We start from the raw sequence: 9,354 nt of genomic DNA on the forward strand, positions 1-9,354 counted from the left end.
CTTGTGCCCTTTCACTGGGGTTTGGAGAGCAGAACTTGCAAATTCTGGATGAGTTATTAGAAAACAGCACAGAAGGAGTACCGAGAATAAAATGAGCTGCTTGAAATCCTGGCAGTCAAAGCTGCACTGATCATTTGTCTGATCCCACAAATGCTTGTCCACTTGAAGATTTTCAGTGCATGTGGATGTTCAAGTGGGACTGGACTGTTTTTTTGTCTTACCTGCTCAGGTAGAAGGAAAGTAAAGGCTCTTCAGAGTGTCTTGTACCTGAGCCACAGAGCACAACCTGCTCACTTCTTACTGCTCTGTCACTGATTTAAAGCTGTGACCTGCCGTTAGGTGGACAGAGAGCTTAGGGGTAGCTTGATTTTAGTTTCCCTCTTGCAAATCAGGAAAAGTCTTTTGGGAGTCAGTCATAGCTGTCTCCTAGTGCAGGGGGGGAGCAGAGAAGGCATTTCAGACCAGGCTGAAGAATACTGGGACCCTCTAAAGAATCTGCTTGTAACTGCCCCCTCCTCTCATGTCAGATAAAGTTTTCAAGCATGCTTTCAAGCAGCTTAAACCTCCTCCTAATCTTATAAGAAGAGAAATGGAACTATTTGTTGCTGCTTGTATCTACAGTGGTTTCTATCTCTTCTGTCTGTCAGGTGACGCAGATCCTAAACCTCTTGTAAACTTCAATTAAATGTTTAGCCATGGATGGGGGGTGTTTCACACAAGCCTTGGTCAGTGCACCAACATGCTTTGAACAGTAAATTGAGATAAAAAAGAGACTAGATGGAAATGATCTGTTCAACCTCCATCTGATCTGATAAATTCTCACTCGTTTTCACACAAGTTGTATTTTTATAAGAACTAACAGTTAAACATTGAAAACTGACTACACAAATTTAAATCTCTTTTGTTAAAGCCTTGTATTCATTAGCTTTCAATCAGAACAGAGTAAGAGGTGGGAAACACAATTTTGTTACATAGAAACAGAGAGGTAAATACAGTTTCTGCTTTGAGATTTGAAGTTTTGGAGATTTGGGTAGATTTTTTTGGTTGTTTTGTAGTTTTCCCCCCCCCTAACCTTTGAATTGCAATATCATTGCTCTGGACCTGGCTGCCTTCTTGACATTCCTTTTATAAAATTTTACACTTTGTAAAATGCAAAGTCCATATTGGGGAGTAAAAAAAATATTGTTTTCCTGTGGAAATAGAGTTTTGTTTTTTTTTTTGAATATTTACTATCCCATGCTTATTTCCATCATATTAATAACTGCCAGTCTAGGGAAAAGAACAAGAAAATCTTAAAATAGTAATTTTCCACTAGCAAAAGCTGTTTCCACATTATATTTCTTAGAATTATATTAATTTTGTACACTTAAATATTAAAAAGACAAAATCTAAATATTGAGTTTTGAGGAAAAATTCTTATAATCTAAATCTTGTACTCTGAGAAATAATTATTTACTTATTTTTCTTTCTTTTTGTTACTTTATTGAGTTTTAAATTTCAGAGCAAGACAATGTTATGATGCATAATGAATACGAGCTGAGAATTTATTTCATTATTACAGACTATTTGTGCTCCTCATTTAGAAAAGTTGATAAAGTAGTTCAAATCAGAACCAAATAACTAATTTTTCAAATTAGTTTAAAACTAAAAAATTGTAGTCTGTTTATTGTCATCCTGTGAGGCAGACATTATGAATTATGACAGGCTAATATTACACAATGTCATGCATTTCAATGTATGTCAAATAATATATCCAGCTATAATATGCCAATAATGGTATTTGATTATATACATTGCTTCTCCACAGATATATGAGAAAAGTAGTGATAAATGCATACAGTGGAAGTATGTGTTACTGCTCTCTGAAAGAGAATACTAGAATTTTGATTGATTATAAACCAGATATTTTTGAAAATTAGTTTAATGGGAAATTTTTTTTATGTTATTTTTATTTGGAATATAATTCTTCATGAAAAATCAATACATTTCAATAAATGGAGTGTTTCATTTAAAACAGAAAGTCCAGGACTGAAAGTGGCTATTCTAGGAACTAGGATGGGAATTTCATTTTTATATTAGATTAAGAAATGCAAGGAAAGACCAACCATGTGAAACAGTTGCCACTGTCTCTCTTCAAATCTAGCTCTGTATTTGTTCAAGTTGTCAAGCAAAATATCACTTTGATAGCAATGCTGAACAACTCTCCTAGACAGCAAAGTGTCAGATCCAAAACTTTACTTATTCTCAGGATAATAGTCTATTATATGAGGCTGATTCTGGTTTATTTTTTATTTACTCTGTAATAGACAATATAAAAAGGCCCATAATGAGGGATGCATTTTTTCCTCCTGGCTACTGATTTGCAAGCTGACCAAGCTTCAACACTCCTAATAATTTCCTTGATAACTGCACATCTTGATGGTTGTTTGATGTTATTCTGTCAGTGATATCCCATGCTGGTGACTCCTCTCGTGTGAGCTGTTTCTGAGCTCTGTCTGGTACTGTGAGTTTGGATAGTGTTAAAAACTAAAATAATGTCTCATTTTCCTGTGACCTAAAATGTGTGTTACCACAAAAGGAAATTTTAGAGCTTTATGAAATCTACTTGGAGAAGAACAAGTAGGAAAAGTCTCTGGTGTTTGTTTTTCTCATGCTGCTTTGCTTGTGTCAGGTTTCAGGCCTTGAATACCTTTTGGTTCGCCCATGTACTTTTTGTTTGTTAAACTTCATGTGCTTATCTAACTTCCTAATCTCCTGTGGGGATTTGATAATCTTAGTGGTTTTTTTCATTCTGCTCCTAGTGCCATGATTAATGGGATAGACCACTAAACTGGCCACCTCCAAAATTATGGAATGTGTTAATCAGATGGGCAGATGACCCCAGGGAGTGCAGTGACCCCTAGGATCAAAGGTCAGATTTTAACAATATGACAAATACAAGGATGTTGTCATTTCAAACTAAAAAAGGACAAATAGATAAAGGGTAACTTGAGAGTGACATACTTATTTCTTGCAGGTTTGATGTGTACAAATCTACTTTGGCCATTAAATAGCAAGTAATGTATCTTCAACGGATTGCTATATGAGGTCAAAGTTACAGGGGAAAGATTGCTGGTAAGATACATGACACAAAGAACACAAGATTTGGTTTCAATTTTAGTGTTTGATGTAAAACAACCTGTTATTTCTGTGCCTTCGTTTTTCTCTCTAAATATTACAGAATATGATCCTTGGTGAAGCTGTTCAAATATCAAGCACTCAGGGTAGCACAGGAGGGCAATGCAGTGTTGCTGTCAGCGCTGCTGATGAGTAGCTGTTCCATATATTATCCATTTAACTGGAAACAGGACACCATGTGAGAGTTTAATATGGAATTTTATTTTTTTCTCTTAATTGTTAAAGTGATCTCTGTGGAGTTGCATTCAGTCTTCAGTCTGCTACAGCTGAGAAGAAAGAGGACTTAATACAAATCTGTGCTTCCGTTACACTGAGTGGCCAGATAACACAACAGACTTTGAAATAATTTAAGACAGCTCTAAATTATGCTGGCTGAATAAGTTGGGAACCTGTCAGAGCACTGTATGATTTTTCCCAACCATGGCATGAAACCTGCTCAGTGCTTCCTAACCCAACCTTCTACTAGGCCTTGGAAATAATTAGAAATGCAGAAATGCATTATGGCAAGGAGAATTATCTGCTCTCCTTTACAGCAGGTTTATAGTCTCAGCTTTTCAAACCTGTTTGATGTAGGGCAGGAGTTTGAAGCTGAAGTGTGTTGAGCCAGTGGAACAAGCAGACAGTGCAGTATCTTTAATGTGGTTTCTATTCAGCAGGATTTGTAGTGGACAGTATAGTCCAGAGTATCTTCATCCAATTATTTAATATTTTTTCTTATCTGCAGCCCTGAGTATTTCACAAATGGCACAAAAAGCAGTATGAAACCCCCTCATCTCTAAACAATCCAACTATTGGAAGTGATTTAGAAAATTTCATAATAGTACTGCAGTCCTAGGTGCAATGGTCCAAGGACACCACTAAGTCAAGTTTTGTGCTGGAACATCATACCATTTGTTATTATTAGCATATTGACTTAGATTTATTCTCAGCTTTCATATTCTTTCCAAGTTTGTTTCTTCCATTTCAAACTTAAGAATTAGTCAAAAACATCCCTGCTGATTCCCCACCTCTTATGTTGTTGACTGGTTCAATAAAAAATTTCTTCTCCCCAGAAGACCAGACTCGCCTTAGGAAATTCTGTCACAAACATCCAGATGCTCTGCTGCATGTTGGTTGTATTGACAGTAAAGGAGACAAAGCACTGAGGAATAACTCATAAACCATCAATTCACCTTTATTACTTAGAGAGAGCTCTAACTTGGTTGTGGCAGCGTGAGTGAGTAAAGAACGCAGCCCAGCACAGGACCTAAAAAGGCTAAGTCAGAATGGAAAGGTAATTGTTTGATATTTTCAACTAAAAATCAGCTTTAAGGGTAACCTTCCTACTAAAGAAACATTGCCTTAATAGGTCTTCAGATTACTTTTGGTTTGTAGCTAATAATGGAAATGAGTTCTACTGAATATGGTCAGCTAAGACTTGGAATGAGGTATTCTGTTCTGAGGGCACATGTATTTATGTTCTATGTTCACAAAAAAAAATGTTTTATAACAATAATAAAAAAGAAAAGAAACCATTTTGCATGAAAACATGTTTTAACTGTATTTGTAACACTTGGTAAATAAATTACAGGTTTTATATCATTCAGAAAGAGCTGCGAGTGATTTATTCAGTTATTAACTTCACACGCTTGGAAGAATGAATTAAATACCAGTCCTTGTTGAAGGCTTTTGGATTATTCTGCCAGAATATACCACCTAAAAGTTTTGGCAGCTCAGCATGTGTTGCGTGATGAGCAGGAAGGTTTTGGAAGCTGAAGCAGATGAGTCTGTATCTTGACAGTTTACAGCATCTTATAAATTCCATAAAATGAAAATGAATTATGTATTATTGGGTTTACATAAGGTCACCAGATGAACTCTGACCCTTCTCTTTTCTCATTTGGCTCAATTATTAGATGAAATGACAGATCTGATCTCTTTTCAAATTGTATTAGAAGGGGCCTCTTTATTTTGCCCTCTAGCAGCAATTCTCTGACAGAACTAGGCAAGTGCATTAATTATGATTGATTTAGTGGGTCTATAAGGTGATTATTTCTCAAATTCTACTTCTGTGAGAAAACCTTTTGACCTCTCTCAGGCCACACAGCAAATGAAATCCATAAGAAGATTTAAGAGGGGACTGACCAGCGCTGCAGTTTCTTTCTGCTGTTTGAACTCAAAACACTTTGGGACACCCAAGCAAATCCAAAGGATTGAATTACCAGGACATACTGTGGTTAAAATGTTTAACAATTTGATATCTCTGTTTAAAGTAAATGGCATGAAATTGATTACAAGGGGGAAAGTCCTCTTTTAGGAGAGGGGGAATGGCAAAAAAAATTTTTTTTGCTTTGTAAATTAGATATGAGAAAATGACCAAGATGCTTAATATAGAGACTGATGCAGTGTGTTACATTGCAGTGAGAATAGAATTTCAGCCACGTTATTCTAATAAACTGGCAAAATAATTTCATAAATCTGTGCAAAAGTCTACTTTTTCATGGTATGACAAGTATATTTATATGCATGTATATAGATATCTTTATATACACATATATAAGCATAGTAAAGAGTACAGTTTGAAACCAAATCTGAGTTCAGAAAGAGAAACTGCACACTACACATTTGTTCCTAAGTCACATTGATGTTTTGTTTATAGGCTAATAGAAAAGGCAGTCCTGTTTCCAGATAAAGCTCTCTGGTTTTGGCAAGCATTCTCTGGGAGGCCTGCAGTAATACACCATACAAGTGCAGTAATTCTGGATATGAGCTCGGTGTAACGATGCCTTTTATAGCTCTGCTGTTATTAGCCAGGCAGAGGATATGTGCATCAGGATAAGTTTCTTGGGGGCAGAGCTGCTGGTCCTCAGTATCAGCTCAGAGCAGTATCCCCTCTGCCTTGTCCATTTCACCCAATTAAATTTTTGCTGAGCTGTAGAGGAGTAGAAATAAGGTTAAATAAACTTTTCCTTGTTAGCCCAGATTTCTTGCTTTATTATTGGAAGGCTGAATGTCTTGGAAATGTGAAATAAATGTTGCTTTTTTTTTTTTTTTTTTCTTTCTTTTGGAAACCAGATATTTGTGAGGTGGTAATCATGACTGGTAATCCAGTTAATGCTCAGCAGCTGAATCAAATCTGTATTTTTTGGACTTATTCGTTATGTTATATTATATTAATTAGGAGTCATTTAAATTTATTAGGCAGTTTTTTCATATACTTTGTGGAGATGAAAGCTATTGTTCAAGTAGATCTTTCAGGAACTCCTGAACAAAATTCTGAAAATCCAGCTAATCAAGATGAGGTTTTGACAGTAGACTTTTACTTTCTAAATGTAAAACTAAACAAGCAAAACACTCTAATCAAAATAGAATGAGAATTGCAGACAGATTTCCGTACTTCACAGGTAAGGAAACTTTAACTGACTGCAGCTTAACATACTACTGTAGAATGATTTAGTTCTAATTAGTTTCATGAAGCAGAGGATGAAGAGAAAATGTCTGATGCTTTTTTGTGTGAAATAATTTAGCAATTGCTCTCAGATGCAGAAGGATGTTCACATCTCTACTGTACTTGAGACACGGTGATCAGAGATGAAAATCTCTGCTTTGAATCAGGCAGAAAAAGAACATGACCTGGCTCTTGTGATGCAGGAAGCATCCCTGCTGTTTGGTACATGCATTTGTGCACATACAATAAAAATGGGAACCAGGAAACAATTGTTTTGCTATGGAGCTGTTCAAAGCAGCATGTGTGGAACTTGGACACCAGTCACAAGGAGTGTTGGTTGTCCTCCAGTCAGATCTGACAGTGACACCATTTCAGGGAAATAAAAAGCCTGGGCAGTTTTCAGCTACCCTGAACAGCTACCCCAGGTTGTGGTCTTGCTTCTTCAGTAGCTCTTTTCCCATAAAACTTGCTGCTGCTGATCAGCACTTATTTCTCAAGTCCCTTTATCAGAAGGAAATGGCACATGGTGCTTCAGAGATATTGTGGAGATTTCACTTCACTAGCATAAATGAGAACAGTGTCAACAACTTCATTAGCATCCTTTGCAATGGGCACAAATATTTGAACAGTAAAGTGCCTGTTGAACATTTATTGCTCAGTTTTCTGGGGAATTCCTTACTGTCTGAATTAATCTCTTCAACCATTCAAATTCTGGTGCTGGAGCATGTGCAGAAGCAAGAAAAGCACAGCAGTTGTCTTCGTGTTATGTATCAGCTGTTCTTCCAGATCTCTGCAGGAGATCTTAGCACAAATCCTGTCACATTGAATGGTTTGGCTGCTTTATCACTGTGCTCTGCCAGTAACCTTGGTAAAGGCATAACACCTGCATTAGTCAATGCTGTGCCTCTGCTCCTTTTTAACCATACTACTTGTATTGAACTTATTATGCTTATTACTCCTCTTGCTCTCAGAGATTTGCTGGCATAGGCACTCCTGCTCTGATGTAGTATTTCTGAGGTTAAGATTTCTTTTTCTTGTATTAAAAATTAGACAAAAGTCCTAATGTCCATTTGTTGACACTGAAAAAGTAAAGAATGTCCAGTGAAAACAAGCCAATTGAAGTCATGCTAATGAAATAAATTACCTTAATGTGGACTGTTATTCAAAGGGTTTCCTTAGAGCTGCCTTATGTGTCTTAGCATTGTGTGGGAAGCTATAGCAGCATCTTAGACCTTAATAAAGAGGTTCATTCTCATAACTGATAATTCAGACATTCAGTGTAACCATTAAAATCTTTCAAAAGACCCTTTTTACTGTAGTAGAATATAAATAAACCCTTCCCCAGCTCCGCTGCCCTTCTCTGGACATGCCCATTGAGACATAAAACAAAGGAGATAGAAAAATGGGGAAGTTTGCTCCCGCTTTGTAGGCAATACATGTATACCCATTGTGAAACTCAGTGATGTTTCCAGGCATGATATATTATTGTTTTCTGTAGGATTCTCAGGGGTTTTTTTATGCTGGGCTTGCCACATTTGTGACTTAGTAATTTTTTCTTTTATAGTTGGAAAGTTTTAGAAAGCACATAGACTTTACCAGTTTCCCCCAAGGAGGTGATGGAAGACATTTTCCAGACATGTTTATATTAATAATGTAGTATGTTTGATTCCTCTCCTGACAGGTGTTGCTGCTATGTTTGCTGAGTATGATAGATACTATATGTTATGATATTCTAAAAATATCTAGCTAATAATAATAAACTTTGGATCTCAGGAGACCAGTGGTAGCTTCATAAGCCCTGTCCTTCATGTAAGCAGCCATCTGTGTGTTTACCCATCTGTCTTAGGGTAAACTCCTGCAGGGGTGCTTAACCTTTGAGATGTCCCACCATCATCCCACTTGGATGCCCCATCCTGCTTGGCAAAACTGTATATGTTCAGTCTAGTAGCAAAAGTTACCTTTTTCCTTTACCTTTACTCTTGTCCTTCTGTACTTCAGGGGACACTGATGTTTGATGTATGAATGGAAGGGTACAGTATTGTGCAGTATTAAGTTGTCCAGGTAGAAATTCTCAAGAATCCTTATTTGGATTCTGTATAGCTCAGCATTCATTTTGATCCTACCATTCTGATAAATCAGCTTGGATTTCTTTACAAGAAATAGATATGTCAGACTAGGCCCCTAAAAGCTTTGGGTTTACAGTTTATTACTCCCTTGCAAGTAGTAATGTTAGTTATGATAATGAGCATTGTTTGTTTTTGAGTGACTTGATCTCAGACCTGAGCTGAGACTATTGTTCTCCATAATATCTAAGAGCTACAGCAAATTGGAAATGATGTTCAGAGGTTACATTTTAATTTCTGAGTTCTTTGTACCTTATTTAGAGATAACTTTCTGCTCAGAAGACTCTCCTCACTTGGCTTGAATCTGAAAAGAAAATGTATTGCATTTTAATACTGACATAAACAAATGAGTTGGTTTTAGATTCTGTCATCCACAAACTGCTATGTTTATAATACCACAAGTATATTAATGGACAGATTTAATGATATATATATTATTTCTGTCAGGATCCTCTAAATTACTTTTGCTACCACAAGACACAAAATGATGATGTATTTCAGTGAACAAAGGAAGGTAGGTTACATTTCTAATGCCCATAAATTCTTTGTTTTAAAAACATCAAGGCCCTTGATACAGTACAGTGCTTTTCAAGAGATTTGCTAGTAAAAATTAACCAGTGGAGTGGA

This window comes from Pseudopodoces humilis, chromosome 14, assembly GCF_049639895.1.
Source record: "Pseudopodoces humilis isolate 2021_Gansu_Grassland_sample_001 chromosome 14, ASM4963989v1, whole genome shotgun sequence".
In the NCBI taxonomy this organism is placed as follows: Eukaryota; Metazoa; Chordata; class Aves; order Passeriformes; family Paridae; genus Pseudopodoces; species Pseudopodoces humilis.